The sequence below is a fragment of the Humulus lupulus genome, chromosome 5 (assembly GCF_963169125.1).
Source record: "Humulus lupulus chromosome 5, drHumLupu1.1, whole genome shotgun sequence".
Lineage (NCBI taxonomy): Eukaryota > Viridiplantae > Streptophyta > Magnoliopsida > Rosales > Cannabaceae > Humulus > Humulus lupulus.
In genome coordinates this window covers 151,254,624-151,271,889 of record NC_084797.1, presented here as the reverse complement: position 1 = coordinate 151,271,889, position 17,266 = coordinate 151,254,624, and the positions used below count along the sequence as shown (strand labels likewise).

The window sequence follows — 17,266 nt, the reverse complement described above, 5'->3', positions numbered from 1 at the left end:
TTGATTGTAAGGTCTGAGATATGGAAAACAAGCACATCCAAATACACGGAGAAATATAAATATGTTTGGTTTTGAAGAGAGTCGTGACTGGTGAGCTTATTAAGAATGCAGTTGCAATAAAGACTTCCCACCAATATTGAAGATGGATTTTGAATTGAGTGAGTAGTATAAGTCCCATTTTTGTGATATGCATGTGTTTTGCTTCTCCTTTACCATTTTGAGGAAGTGTATGAGAACATGGGTGCCTAAAAAGAACTCTTAGCGATGCTAATATTGGTGCAAGACTTCTATATTCCCCTCCCCAATCTTATTGAAGGGTTTTGAGTGAATAAGCTCTAATGGTTTAATGGAATATTTTACTAATATGATGTAATATTTATATTTTGATTTGCCAATATGTTAAGCATTACAAGATTGAGTCATTTTTAAAGAGAATTTTTCATTAGGCAGCATGTGTCTCATTACATTGACATTGGGATATCCCATGCACATATGCCAAATAGTCAAATTAGAGCTAGGCACAGGATGAACAAATAATGACTCAAGACATTGACTTTCACACTTAAAATTCTTAAGAGATGATTGAACTTGGATATTTCCATGATTTGCATTTGAATAAACTTGCCTATTGCCTTGATTTAAATCAAGGAAAACTAAAAAAATAGGAGGACCATGAAGAACCAGCGAGTTGTACTTGATACAGACTATGACTAAGCATTCCCTAAACTAACTCATTTCACGACAACACAATAATCAAGATAAAGCTCAATATACTAATATTTTTCTTTGGTAAATTGACAAAATGGACAGGAGATTTTAGTAATTTTTAGTACACACATAATATTATTAAGCATATGAGATAAAGAAGCATTTGTGATTTAGGTACAACTAAGGTGGGTAATAGTGGAGGGTTGCCTGTTACCAATGAGCTAATGGATGCTACCTTTCAAATTAGTTTTGCGTTGTAGGTTTGATGGCTCAAATATGATATGGTTGGTTGCTTCGTTGTCTAAATACCAAGCATTTTTTGAGTGTGGTTCACTGGTGGAGAAGAAAGCTTGTTGTCTTGAGTTGTTCGGTTGGTGGCCGGAGGGAGTTAATTATTGTGTTGCATTATTGTTGCTGGTACTGGAAGTGTATTGACCTTGAAAGGAGACATCAAAATAACACTACAACAAAGTTAGAAGTGGTATGTAATCACAGCCGGCTATGTGGCTGTGCAAGCTGGGTTATTGCCCAGGGCCCAATAAACTAAAGGGCTGCCTTTTTCAGTTTTTTTTTTATTAAAATAAACGAAATCAAACGTGTTCCCACTTTTAAAGGAAATATTCTATTTCTAAAGACTGTTTCTATTCTCAATCCCACTTTTAATGTTAAATTATTAATTCATAAATATTTAGTCAAACCCTCAAATGGTCAGTTGCTTTCATCATATATATATATTATATTATATATTAAAAATCAATAGTAAAATTCATGAATAGAAAGGAATAGGTAGGCTTTTGCAGACAAAAAAGAAAAAATAGTAGTAAGGGAAAGGTTGATTCATTTTTATTTATTTTTGGTTGGCTCACCATCAAGGCACCAACATCAATTTGGTCTCAAATGCATCAACCTCTCCATCAAGGCGTCAAGATTAAAGTAAGGTATCTATATATATTTTAATATATATGAAGAACAAAGAAGTGAAATATGAATTTAATTTTTTTTGTCATATAGTATTTTATTCTTTCTTATTTCTTGATTTGTTTTTTTGCCGTTATTTTTTTTATATATGATATATATAATGCTAAAATTACTTGAGAAAAAAATATGTAATATGTTGTTTTGTTTAGTGTTCAATGTTCATTCTCCTTTAATACCGTTAATCCGTTCTATTATATTTTATTTTTATTTGCTATTTTTAATTGAGATTAATCACTAATTTTTATTTAATTTTTAATTAATCACTACTTATTAGTACTACTTTTTTTTTTATTGTTGTAGAAATATCACTACATAGATCAGAAAATTAATTGAAAAGGGTATTGGGCAATGGGCGACTCTAAATTTGTGACAGTGAATTTTTTCAATTTGAAGCTTTTAAACTTTGAAGATGGAATTAGCAGCGAATACCAGGTTCTTTTATTCATTTTTTCACTTCTAATTTAATAAATTATTACTATATTGATTGTTCTTTGAAACATTATATTAGTTCTTGTGGTTTTTTTTTCACTATGCCTCCTAAGATTAGAAAACATGAGTCTGGGTATGAAAAACGTAAGAAAAAGAAAAAAATTGAGGAGTTAACTCAATCTCAAAGAGGAGCTCTTGATAAATTTATTATAAAAGAACCACAAGTTTCTTTAGAAAATCATAATTATGACATTGTTGATGTTGAATTTCCTGAAAACATGGTTCCTAATGAGAATGTTAGTATTGAGAATCAAACTGAAAGTGTTGATGTGGAAAATAGAGGTGACATGCCCATTAAAAATGATAATGTGAAAAATAATAGTGACGTGCCCATTGAAAATGATAATATGGAAAATCAAAATTCTAATACTAAAAATAGTGATGATGATCATTTGAATAATTCACTTGAAAATGAAGATGTTTTAGAGGATAATGATAATAACAATGAAGAGCAATCAAACCCATTTGAACATTTGCTTGATATATTTGATCCAAGAAATTGGGATGCTCTTGATTAAAAAATGATTGATTTATTAGTGATGAAGGGTCCAAAAAGAGATTGTTCTATTATGAGTGGTTCTAAAGCTAAATTTTCTAGACGATCCACTGCTAATTTGTATACTAGAGTTTTATCAAATGGAGAGAAGTGTGATCGAGATTGGCTTGTTTATTCAAAAGAGTTAGATAGAGTATTTTTTTTTTGTTGCAAAGTTTTTAAAAGTGGGATTGGTAGAGGCATGTTAACAAATGAAGGCTTTAGTGATTGGGCACATATTGGTGAAAGACTTAAAGAGCATGAAATCAGTATGGAACATGTTAAAAATATGACCACTTGGTATGAATTGCGTCTAAGGCTCGAAAAGAATCAAACGATTGATAAAGCTACTCAAAGACTAATTGAAAAAGAAAAAGATCATTGGAAAAAATTTTTACTAAGAATTATTTTAATAGTGAAATTTCTTGCTAAACATAACTTGGCATTTCGTGGTTCTAATGAGAAATTGTATCAAAATAGTAATGGAAATTTTTTGGGCTTAATTGAAATGTTGGCAGAGTTTGACCCAATTATCCAGGAACATGTTAAACGCATTACAAATGATGATATTCATAGTCATTATCTTGGACATAACATCCAAAACGAGTTAATACTTGTGCTTGCTTCTGCAATTAAAACTGAAATCATTAAAAAAGTTAAACAAGCAAAATATTTTTCTGTGATACTTGATTGTACTCCTGATGTTAGTCATCAAGAGCAGATGTCCTTGATATTGAGATATGTGGATGTTTCTTCACATTCTGTTAGCATTGAAGAATCATTTTTAGGATTTTTAAATGTGAATGATACAACTGGTCACAGACTTTTTGATGTTCTACAAAATGAGTTGAAAAAACTTAATCTTGACATATTTGATGTGCGGGGACAAGGCTATGATAATGGGTCAAATATGAAAGGAAAACATAAAGGTGTACAAAATAAATTTTTAGACATAAATCCAAGAGCCTTTTATACTCCTTGTGGTTGTCATAGTCTTAATTTGACATTATGTGACATGACTGAATCATGTAGTAAAGCTAGAGATTTTTTTGGAGTTATTCAGCGTATTTATACGATTTTTGCCAATTCTACTAAGAGATGGAAATTTTTGAAAGATAATGTGAAAGGATTGACTCCAAAATCATTGTCATCCACTCGTTGGGAGAGTCGTGTAGATAGTGTTAAAGCTATAAGATCTCAAATGTTAGATTTTAGAGAAGCTTTACTTGAAGTGTCAGAAAAGGATGAACTTGATTCTAAAATAAGAAGTGAAGCAAAATCCTTAGCAACAAATGAGCTTGGTGATTTTGAGTTTTTAATAGCAATTATTATTTGGTTTGAAATATTATTTGCTATTAATTTAGTTAGCAAGCTTTTACAATCAAAGGATATGCTTATTGATGTTGCTATGGAAAAAATAAAAGGGTTAATTTCTTTTTTCGTGGGATATAGAGAAACAGGTTTTTTTAACGCCTTGAATAATGCTAAGGAAATTGCTATTGATATTAATATTGATCCAGTTTTTCCTCAAAGGCGCACAATTCGAAGAAAAAGACAATTTGATGAGAATTTGAATACATCTGTTGAGTTATCTGGAGAGGAATCTTTTAGAGTTAATTATTTTCTTTACCTTGTTGATCAAGCCATTGTTTCTCTTACTAAGCGATTTGAACAATATCAAGAATATGAAAATATTTTTGGTTTCTTGTTTACTTCTGACAAGCTCCAATCGTTAGACAATGCAAGTTTGAAGTCTTGTTGTAGTCATTTTGAAAAGGCATTGAAACATAATGAACATTATGATATTGATGGGAATGAATTATATGTGGAGTTAAAGTTATTAACAGAAATCTTGCCTAGGAAAAAAATGAGAGCTATTGATATATTAAAGTTTTTGAAAGGCTTAGATTGTTTTCCTAATACAGTTATTGCGTATAGAATTTTGTTGACTATTCCGGTGACAGTTGCTTCTGCAGAAAGAAGTTTTTCAAAATTGAAGTTGTTGAAGTCCTACTTGCGGTCTACCATGTTACAAGAAAGGCTTAATGGATTAGCATTGATCGCGATTGAAAATGATATTTTGGAGACTGTAAAATATGAAGAGTTAGTTGATGAATTTGCGTCAAAAAGTGTGCGAAGGATGGCTCTTTTTACGTAGAATGTTGATATTAGCTTAAAGTTTGTAATGGAAAAATAACAATTTTAATAAAATAGTTTGAATTTTTGGTGCTTAATTTTGTAAAATATATAATCGTAACAATAATATTTGAAAATATTATTAGTTTTTAGTTAAATTTTTTTTATTTGTTAGGGGCCCAAATTTTTAGATTAGAATAGGGCCTCTAAAATATTTAAGACGACCTTGTATGTAATGTCTTATGTGAGGAGACATTGAATGTTTTTATTAATGACTAAATACGTAAGTCATTAGAACTATAGGAGACATTGTATACTAAGCGGGCCCACTACTCTATTTAGGCTTGACTTTTAACATCTCCCCATAGGAGACGTTAGAGGTTTCTCATGTCTCTATGAGAGAGAATATAATATATATAAAAAAAATCGTTTCTCACGTCCACTTTTATGTATTCTTTCTCTCACATTATCTATATACTAATCTTATTATTATTTGATAAAAGACAAAAAGCTCATTTTTTTTAAAATGACGTAACAGGTGGCATCCCTATCTCCACGTTTCATAATCCCCATATAACCTATTATTATTATTATTATTATTATTATTATTATTGTTGTTGTTGTTGTTAAATCTCTCTCATCTCACTTCTTAGGGCTTTATGCCCTAATTAAAAATCAATTTCGTTGTAATCTCATTTTATTATCAATAATATAATAGAAACAATGTTTGACTTGGTCAATCACTTTGCTCACATATTTTATTTTCATGATTATTTGTTTAGCATAAACTTCTATTAAATTCTGAGCATATAACTAATCATATTTACAGTGACATAATTACAGTGGAATATAAATATGATTATATGTTCAAAAATAAGTTAGTCCTAAGATTATTCAGTGCAAAGATTTACACTGACTTTCCGATCTACGATATAATCTACTTACACATTATAGTGTTATGTTCTTTCTAGAACATTAGCAAAGAATATAAGATCGAATGTATTTGTTACATCAGACTGGACTGATATTGACTTTTGATGGATAAGTAAATGTATCACTATTATTTAATATATTCATATCATAAAGTTCACCATAGGTTAATTCAATCTCAATTCTGAGTGGTTAGTATTCTAACATATTGTATTATTCAAGTCCTTGGATTTGTTCATTACCAGCTTACCCTACAGACTAGCCTATACTAACATCTTGGGGACTTGGTAGTATAATTGTGTGAGAGTGTTAATCATAAATATGAAAATCTGTAGCTTCTAGCAAGAAGTGAAATGATGATCACCTTATAGATTGGTTGGAGGACTTAAATGATTGAATAATCATTTATGTGATTAAAGTTCACAGAAATATCATTTACAAGAAACTTAGTGGTATTTAAGGATAAAATACATTGAGGAGTATAACAGTAATTTGCACCTAACTCAGTTGTATATCATATATAGAGAATTGAATGACAAATTATAGTTGTAAAAATTAATAACGTATTTACTTTAAGTGTAAAGCGTTTTATGAGTTCAAGAGTGCAATTCCGAATCTTTAATGGAGTCACGATGAATTATTAAGTTAGTGAAATTATTTGATAATAATTTTACGCTAACTTATTGGAGCTTGAATTCATAGTTCCATGGTCCCTACAATGTCTTTGATTAAATCATATAGATAGTCTCGATTAATTGATTTAATTATTAAGAAAATAAAAGACAAATTTTGGCAAATTTTTTAATTATAAAAAATTAGTGTCAAATTGATAAATAGTATTAAATTAATGTTCAAATTATAAATATTTAATTTAAATAAATGATTTAATTAATTATTGTTTAAATATAATTTTATATATGCATATAAAGATTTAATACTGATTTATAATTTATATTATATTCTATTTATTTAATTATTTAATAGTAATTTTATTTTATTATATAATTATAGAAAATAATAATATTTGACATTAAATATTTTTATGCAATGTGACATAGGCGGTTACAGAGCTAGCACAGAAGTCTCTTGTTTCGCCCCCCTTCGACCTCGATCACGACCAATATTAATGGAATAACCACAACCATGAGTGGCAAGTCTGCACTTATAGCATAAACATCCGACAAAGGTTGTGGATTGTGTTGCTCAAGGTGTATTTCTTGAATTTGGAGCTTATATTGGACATCTTGAAGTGTGACTTGGTCATGATAGGAGGTGAGATTTACAACCACATGACCATAATAATTGCTAGGTCCCACAAGCATATACATGATAAGTTCATCATCATAGAGTAATTGGCCAGCAGCACATAAATTTTAAGCAAGGGTACGCATATTAAGCTTGTAATCATGAATGAAAAACCTTTTTTAGTGACTGGAGGTTAACATGTAACTGTAGCTTGTAATGTTTATTACACAACATTAGTATGCTGTATGTGGTTTATGGGTTTTGGTGCGTGAAGTTATAAACTTTAGTCATTTTCATTAGTATGCTGAATTTGGTTTATGGTATTATGCATATTTAGTACTTTTGTTGGTATTTAAATTATGGATATGAAATGGCATAAAATTAATTAGTATGTATATATATATATATTCATAAATAATTATGATAACATGAAAAATTGAAAGGTAAGAGCTATCTACTAGAGAGATTTTTGTTATAACCCACAAGAAAAATGATGGATCTTGGGTTGATTCTATTTCAGAAAATATCATGGTATGAATATTATAATTATTTAATATTTATCTTGTATGACAATACATGATTAATAAATTTATGTGTTATTTAATCCCTTTCAGGCAAAATATGATGATGAGATTACTAATAAACTCTCAAAGGACGAATCCACCTCAATAAATGAAGATGAGATTTTCTCACAAGTTTTAGGATCAGAAAAATTTGCCCATTTAGAATGATTTGGTTCAACTCGGAAGGCAGCCAAGAAAGAAGAAATGGAGAGAATGAAAGAGATGAAATCAGAAATGAAAGAAAGATTAAGTGAAGTAACTGCATATTATAAAGCCAAGTGTGATGCCTTACAGGAAAAGTGTGAGGCGATGCAAATGATGTTTGAAAAAGTTATGAGGCAAATGAATTGTTCATCATTGCAATCGCAGTCACTCACCAAAGTCTTTTGAGAATGATATTCAGGATTTGTGCTAAAGTGGTGGTAAGTTCAAAATAATTTTGAGACAAAATGTAATATGAACTATTTTGTCTCTAAGTATAACAATACAAAAATGTTGCAGGTAAAGAAAAAGGGTGATGAAGATGAGAGGAAGCTCAAAAGAAGGATGACTAGTCTAATGGATTCTGTTTTTTTTTTTATTAATGGACTTTGATGTTTGTAGATTTTAATCTTTTTTTGGTTCCCAATAAAATACATTATCTGTGATTGAACATACAACTTGTTGGCTAGCTTTTCTCAACTTGTTTGCTAGCTTTTCTTAGTTGGTCTCATACATTTGATTGTAATATTTTAAATATTAATGGTGTAACAATATACTTAACTTTCCTGATTCTAATGAATGCGGCTTATATTAAGGTTTTTTCTCTAATTGTGCAAAAGATTGCATTGATTTGTCATCCTTTTATCTTTTTATCCATTTTAATTAAATATATTCATGAATTGTTTTTGTTACTATATTTTATTTTATATTGTTATTTTAAATATATATTAAAGGACTATTAATGACCACAACAAATTATCACTAAAGAAGTATTAGTGATACATTTTTCTTGTCACTAAAGAAATATTAGTGACAATTAAAATTACCACTAAAGATAAATGTGTTGTGGCTTAAAGAAAGGTGTCACTAATTGTGACGACTATTAGTTACAAATATTTGTTGTCACTAAAAGCGACTTTTAGTCACAACAATATTTTTAGTGTGGCTAAAACTTTTAGCCACAGACTTTCTAGTGATAACGTGGTGATAATATTTTTTAGTGATTAAAACTTTTAGTCACAACATTTTAAACTTTTAGCCACAACTTTTTTTGTGACTAAATCTCATCTTCATTTATGAAGGAGAATCCATCCTTTGAGAGTTTACTAGTAATCTCATCATCATATTTTACCTGAAAGGGATTAAATAACACATAAATTTATCAATCATATGTTCATATGTTGTTATACAAGATAAATATCAAATAATTATAATATTCATACCATGATATTTTCTGAAGTGGAATCAACCCAAGATCCATCATTTTTCTTGTGGGTTATAACAAAAATCTCTCTAGCAGATAGCTCTTTACCTTTCAATTTTTTCTGTTATCACAATTATAACTTTATGAATATATATATATATATATATAGAGAACGACTACAACGCATCCCTTTTTTTGCAACACCGGTGCATCATTTTTCTATTTTAGCACCTGAATAGATATAATCCTAAATTTTTTTATATGACAGTGTACATTGTAGGTATTTAGAATATCCTGCAAATTTTCAAGAAATTTTGAATAGTTTACGAAGCCAAAAACTGAGTTCAAACTGTCAAATTTTACACGCGTACACAAAAAACCAGGTACGTGTGCAACAGAGTTTAGACCATGTTTCGGTACCATAATTTATTCAGAATTTCTTAAAAATTTGTAAGATATTCTAGATACCTTCATATAAAAAAAATTGAGTTTATAACTATTCAGGTACCGAAATAGAAAAAAGATGCACCAATGTTGCAAAAAAATGAGATGCGTTGTAGTCGTTCCTTTCATATATATATATATATACATACTAATCAATTTTATGTCATTTCATATCCAGAATTTTAATACCAACAAAAATACTGAATAGGCATAACACCATAAACCAAATTAGAAACTCATTTAAAATACGGCATAATAATGGAAATGACTAAAGTTTGTAACTTCACACACCAAAACTCAAAACCCATAAACCAAATACAACATACTAATGTTGTGTAATAAACAGACCTTTTCCTTTGCTGCTTGAAACAAGGATCACATACGTCCAACACCAAATCTTTCAAACCTGAATACAAATAGTAACAATGAATCATTATGAAATGAGTATATACACAAGATCACACTACCATAAATATAAACTCTTTAGTTGTATACTTAAAAGTTTGACTTACATATATATGTTCAAATTCAGACCCTACTCTGTAGAAAAAAAAAAAAAAGCATTCCAGCTTCTCTATCAATAGCCTTAAACACAAATAAATTGTAGAGAACGAGAGGAAGAAAGACTTGTCAAAGAGACAACAATAATTAAGTTGCTCCTGAGAACAATTTTTAAATGTATCAATTGCCTCATTAATATAATTTTTAAATGTAAAACAGAGAAATAAATCCTAAAAACAACTACTATAATTATTTTTAGGTTAACAAAAGTAACATCATTGATTGATTTCACAAAACAATGGACTCTTACAAATAAATGACACAAACAAGATTATTGTCATATACATGACACAAACATCTATTTATTGCAATTCTTTCTTTTACTGGGAAGCTTCATCTATAAATACTAGCAAATTAAGAAAACAACTCAATTATATGTTTATGTATATTGCAACTTTAAAATATAAAAGCCTTTAAAATAAACCATTTTGAGCGTTGTCATAGAGAAATATTAGTGCTCCACCCACCAAATAAAAAAGGCAAAGATATCTCTTAGTAAGAGATTTAAAACATCTTACATATATAGGTAAGACTACACAGGTGCTAAGCATTTAATTGACATTTATTATCATCTAAATCCTGTAATTATATTGGCACCAGAGAAAGTTTGAAGTTAATTTCACTGTTAATGTTGAAAAAGCTTACTTAGTAAAGCTTATTGGAACTATTATTTATACAAAAGAGATATGCAACATCACTTTACATCATTTCTTAAAAGTGAAATGAATAGAAACTATAGACAGTAAGGACAATCAAGCAAAGTGAAAAAAGAAAATAAACAAAACAAAACAATGTGCCAGAAACTGATTTTTACTATGAAGTTCTACCCTCTTCTTACTTCTCAACCTAATCGATAGAGTTCATATCTACAAACAGTACATGACTTTGAAACTATAGAGTTTATAATTGTGCTTTCATTTATGTGATTATCTCCTTGTCCAGAGTAGTCTACTAGAGAGTTTGAAGCTCTAGAAATAAATGAAATAGAGAAAACATATTGAAATGTATGGACCTTGCATTATATAAGAATAAAATTATTAAATACTTATATATATTGTATATATACGAGCTCAGATTTACTCTAAAATGCTTATGTAGTCGATGCAAGGTTTCATGTCTCCCTTGCTGCTTTGCTGAAGTTCTATGTATCAAGATGTGTTAAATTGTCAAAGACATTTATTTTCTTATTCTTTTCTTATGCTTATGAAACCATCATAACATTATGTAACAATAAAATTATAGTAGAAATGAGAAATATAAACCCATAGCTGGAAGATGATAATCAGAATAGCATCATTGAAGCACCAATAATAAGCAATTTATATTAAGAAGCATATATATTATCAAACCAGTATAAATATAAAAATCAAATCAGGAACCCTAATTTGAACATGTATGAAAGCAAAAATCTATAAAATGTGAGATTATAAATTAGATTGAGAGAGAAAATAAACCTTTTAGATGTGGCTAAAATAGGCAAAATTGATATCTTCAGATCCTTGTACGATGTCCTTGTGCTAGAGTTGACAGAAGAGGTAAAACAAAAAAGAGGAAACTCTGCTGCAACTAAGAAAGAAGAGATGATTGAGCCCTTGAAATTTGATCGCCGGAGTAGATCCGATCCGATTCCGGCAACGATATTCAGCAAGCGACCAGGTGTACATCGCCGCCGGTAGAGATCCGATTCGAAGATGCAAGAGAGAGAGAGAGCGAGAGAGACGAAAGAGGCTTGTATTTCATTTACTGTTTTATTTAGAAATATATCTTTTATTTTATTTTTAAAAATTAGTCACAAAGGAAGATATAGCTGTGACTAAAACAAAATTATTAGTCATAACATATTAGGATAGTAACTAAATATCAATTAGTCACAAATATTAGTCATAAAATTTTAGTGGTTGTAACTAAATGTACTTCAGTCACAACATTTAGTTGTGGCCTTCTAAAAATTATAAATTTAAAAAATTTAGTGTTTGTGACAACAAGTTTATTGTGACTAAAATATTATTCGTCACAGATCATGACTACAAAATATATTTAGTCACTAATTATTTTTGTTGTCACCAAAAGGTTGTGACTAAAAATCAAGTGTTTTGTAGTGTTGTGTATTTGATAGAAGCTCAAAAGTATGCTAGACTTTATAAGAACTAGTTCATCGAACAATATGACCAAAAATAGTCTCAGATATGGACTTCATGAGCCAACTGATGATAGCTTGATGTGTGCATATCAACAAGCTAAAAAAAATGATAACTGGAGGGGGTTCACTAGTAATATGACTTGCAATAGTGTTGTCAACAAACTGCGGTGGACAAAGTTAAGTGTTGTCAAAAATGTAATCGTGAGCTTTAACTGCTGGAATAACTTAAGATTCCCATAAAGAGTACTTACCTATGTCAAGTTTGAGAGTAAGAGGAGCAAGAGTTTGAAATAGAGAAAGAGTATAGAGTGATAGGATGAGAAAGAACATGGGCAAATGTAGCCTGTGGAACAAGAGCTGGATGAGCGGTGGACATAGGATCAATAGGTGGGATGGATAGTACAACTAGGTGAGAAGGATGTGTGGTGGTGGACGACTGCTCTTTAGAATCATTTTGAGACTCCATGGATATTAGTCACGAATGGCGTCTGATACCAAGATAAAATAAAGGAGAAGACTTTGTAAATTTTTATTAGCTTCAAACGGTTTTATCATTAAACAAAGGTACACAACACCTATTTATACATGAGAAAGTTACAAGCTCATTTGATGATTAAACATACAATGATAAGGCTTTTAGTAGATGACAACACTCTTCAAATCAATCCTTAATTTAGGGAGTGGAGCCACAAAACTATATTTGTAACTAGTAATTAAATAATGATTTGCAATTATTTCTTATTTGTTTCCTTTGATTAGTCATTTATTCTGACGCCAAGCATGTCATCCCCATCGACAAACCCCACCCTAGCTCGCCGACCACAACAAACCTAGATCTATATTTTTATGAATATTATTTTGAGATTATTAAAAAAATATATATATATATAAATTAAAAAGGAGGAGGACATTAATGTACTTCCTCGCCTTATGCTATGAGGGAGTAAGGGTGCAACAACTTTTGTTTGCAGAGAACATAAGGGCAGAGAAAGAGAAAGATAAGGATAGTTGTTATAATAGAGAGAGAGAGTGTGTCACAATTTAAGGAACGTGAGGGTTCATATTTAATGGGTGGTTTGACCTTTCTTGTGCTCTTTTGTTTTTTTTTTTTTTCACTTTTTTTATATAAAAAAATGGACTATAGCCTCAATAACTAATGACTTCGATTCTATCTGCCTTTTTATTTCATCGATAATGTTGTTGACCTATGTTTTTACGTGATGCGAAAACCTTATTTTGTAGTAGTGAATCTATATATTGGGTTTTAATGAACTCAAGTTTATGTCAATTAGATATTTTCATAAAATTGTCATGGTTTCTTTACTATCAGGCTTAAGACTTATGTTTTGGAGGTTCATTAAGGTAAGCGTATAGGAACGTGGTTTACAAATATGGAATTCAAACCTTATTTCTAGAAGATTGTATATTGGTTTATGTAAGAGAGTTAATTTTGAAACTTAACGGTTTTCACTACACGAAAATGGCCCTTTAGCGGTGACATTTTTCGCTGCTAAAGACATAATATGTCGCTACCAGTTCTATTTAGCCATGACTTCTCCCTGCAACAATCTTGTATCTATAGGTACCCTTTAGCAATGACGAATGCTATCGCTCCTGAAGACGTTGAATTAGCAATGATGATGTCGCTGCTAATAATTGGAGAGGTTGTCTCAAATTTATATGTATTCCCTCGTATGTAAGGAACATTAGTGGTGACAATTTCAAACATGTCACTAAAAAAGCATACATATGTCGCTGCAAATAACGGTCTAATGTTATGAAACTTTTCAAATTGTCACCTTAAATATTCATGATTTTGTTGCCGCTATTATTAATTTTTTTTAAAATACAGATGTTTATTTCATATGTAGTATGTAAGATATTAAATATCCTAATTAATTATTTAATATCACAAAATTAGTATATCAAATACCCCGATTAGTTCCTAATTTATACTTAATTCTATAATGTATCAACTTATTCATAAAAAGAAATAATAAGATATCCTAATTCCTAAGTACGTAGTGTCGTCCATATCATTGTCATAATCATCATTGGGGAATTGAACAAAAGGCAGTGGCAGCTGCCATGAATGTTATGATGGCCCAGGTCCAAACATGTTAGGTTAAGGAGATTGAGACGACCCAGCTGCAAATATGTTGGGTTGGGGAGGTTGAGACAACTCAACTCCAAATATCCTTATAAAATTTTGATAAATGTTATGCCTCTCAACGTTTAGTGGAAGACAAGATTCAGATGGATATCTGGAAGCCATGTAAGTGAAGTGCTGATAGCCCTTCAACACACTAGTTATCCCTTGCATCGTTGCATTTATATATTGTCCTCCAATCTAGTGTATGGAGGCGCCCGAGACTAGGTGTGTTGAGAATGTTGAGACTAGCCCTTGGAGGACAACCCCTTCAATTTTCGGCCCATTCCTCGCTCGTGGCTGCACCGTTGACCCAACACTTTCTATGGGATGGTTGTCTTGTCAACTGGCAAAGAGGCATCAGAATCAAATGTTGATTGTTGTTGACTTTGTGTTTTGAAATTCTATTTCATGTTGTCCTATTTTAAACAAACATAAACGAAATGAAAGCTTAATTCTCTTAATGTTCCATGTAAATATCCTCATCGAGGTTACCATTTAGTAATTCCATTTCGACATCCATTTGATGAACATATTGGTTGTGTATTGATGATAAGGCAAACAAAAATCTTATAGATGTTGTCCTTGCAACTGATGCATAGGTATAAAAATAATCTATGCCTTCCTTTTGTCTAAACTCTTTGGCCACCAACCTTGCCTTATAGGCTTGAATGGTCCCATTAGTGTTATATTTTCTTTGAAATACCCACTTGCAACCTATTGGCTTTTATCCTCATGGTAGATCAACAATCTCCCAAGTGTGGTTAGACATAATTGAATTCATCTTAGCATTTATTTCCTCTTTCCAAAAGTTAGAGTCCCTTAAGGACATAGCTTCTTGAAAAGTTTTAGGATCATCCTCCACTTGAAGTACCATTGGATACTTCCAAGTGTTTTATTTTGTGATCCATTCTCTTTAAGCCTTTGGCTTCTTCTAGTCAATTGTGGTTGCTCTACAACCCTTGAAGTCAACTCCTCTTGAGTTCCTTCTAATGAGATCAATTCTTGAGGCTTATTTTCAGTATACAAAAAAAAATCTCAAAGAACTCAACCTCTTGTGATTCAATTATCACATTAGACTCCAAGTCTAATAGCCTACAAATACACATTGATGGCCCTTGGACCTAACTTGGTCCTTTTAGGCCCCGTGTTCTTTCAAAAGGCAAGGCACCCCTACACTTTGAGATACCTTAGGTTGAGCCTCTTTCCTTTCCATATGTCATATGGTGAAATTTGATTCTTCTTTAGAGGAATCCGGTTTAGAATATGACAAGCGGATAACAAGGCTTCCCCCAACAAAGCAAAACTCAAATTTGCATGTAATAGCATAGCATTTATCATTTCAACATTAGTTCTATTATTTCTTTCTACTATACAATTTTGTTGGGGGTGTATAAGGGGTTGTGCATTCATGTATTATACCATGCATTTCACAAAACACAGTGAATTCATTGGTAAAGTATTCACCGCCCCTATTACTTCTAATCACTTTAATTTTATTTTCCAATTGAATTTGAACTTCGACTTTATAAATTTTAAACATGCTAAAGCCTTCGTCCTTATTCTTGAGCAAGTACACATATGTGAATGATAAGGGCATTTTGGGTTTATATATTTGTTGTCTTTGCTTAGTTAGAAAATGGTTATTTCTAGCATTTTTATGTGTTTCTAGCTTTGTTTTAGGAGTCTTTGGTTTTTAGGCCATAAAATATTTTATGAGAGTTTATTGATAAATTTTGTGTATTTTGTGGCTAGATATTAACGGGAACAATAGGACTCAAGAAAATGAATTTTTTGACGAGTTTGAAGTGTTTTAGAAGTCCCTAAACTCGAGGTTCGAGGCTAAAGTTGAAGATTTTAAAGAAAAATGAAGGCACGCTGAAAAAGGCCACTAGCCACAGCCAACATTAAGGTCAGGCGCAGCCTCCAAGACAAAACCCAATGGTCGCGGCTGCCAATAACCACTGGTCGCGACTGGTTTACGATTCCAGGGAAATTTCGCTTCCAGCGGCCACGACGAGCAACATCATTGGTCGCGACCAGCCACTACTTTCCAAAATTAATTTTTAAATTAAAATGGATTTTTCAAGGGGCCATATAAGGGTTTAGGGTTAAATTTTAAAATAACATTAGATTGTGTATCTTGGAGTCTAGAGCAGCAGAGGAGAAAAAGAAAAGACACCATCTATATTCGCCAATCTAATATTTCTTTCTTCTCCAAAACTTCTTTATTTTCATTAAATATTTATGTGTGTGATCATGAATTTGATTATGGAGTAGTTTTCTTTTAGGTTAAGGTTATTTCAAAACCTTGGACATGAGATCTTGAATGCATTGATGAATTTTATTCCATCTATTCTCTTATATTAAATTACTTCTATTTTTCTATTTGAATGCCATGAATCTTATAAAATTTTGTTTAGATGGCCAGTAATTAGGGTTTTTCATTGTTCTGCTACCATCTTAAGATTTCTATTCACCTAATAGTCTAGAATTCTAAGTATAGTGATAAATTGAAATTAAGTATAGTGATCAGTATTTTAATTATGATAAACAATAGAACCTAGGTTAAATGAATTTCATGCTTAATGAATTTGTTGCCTAGATTAACTCGTTTCCATTGAATTTAATGTTTTTCCTGGGTTAAATATATTGCATGCTTAATGGGTTTATTGATTGGTAAAAGGGATTAATTAAGAGCGCTTAGCTTTAATTAGCTATAAAAGGGAAACTAGGATGATTAAATGCTTAAGTGTTATCTGCATGGTTAATAGTTTGATTAGGAATATTAAATAGTATTTGTCATTGATGATAGATGCCGTGGAAAATTATGTACTACACAAGTATACGCAATCGTAACAAGTAATAAAGTGATAAATAAGGTATCATTTCTGTTACACCCAGATTTCGAGATAAGAGGTTATGACCTCGAAAGCTGGGCTCGTCAAGTGCGAGCTCAAAATGTATGAAAACATTGTATGGT

The 17,266-nt window shown here is 30.8% G+C and overlaps 1 long non-coding RNA gene and 1 pseudogene across 1 annotated transcript; one reads left to right on the top strand and one right to left on the bottom strand.

The window, feature by feature from the left end:
- The first annotated feature begins 2,216 nt into the window (after window positions 1-2,216).
- On the top strand, window positions 2,217-4,868 carry LOC133779584 (uncharacterized; annotated as a pseudogene).
- A 4,784-nt stretch (window positions 4,869-9,652) lies between these two features.
- LOC133777751 (uncharacterized) lies at window positions 9,653-13,006 on the bottom strand. Its single transcript, XR_009868797.1, has 2 exons — window positions 11,449-13,006; window positions 9,653-9,839 (listed from the first exon to the last, which is right to left on the bottom strand). It is a non-coding gene; the product is annotated as an uncharacterized LOC133777751 (long non-coding RNA).
- Window positions 13,007-17,266: the final 4,260 nt, after the last annotated feature.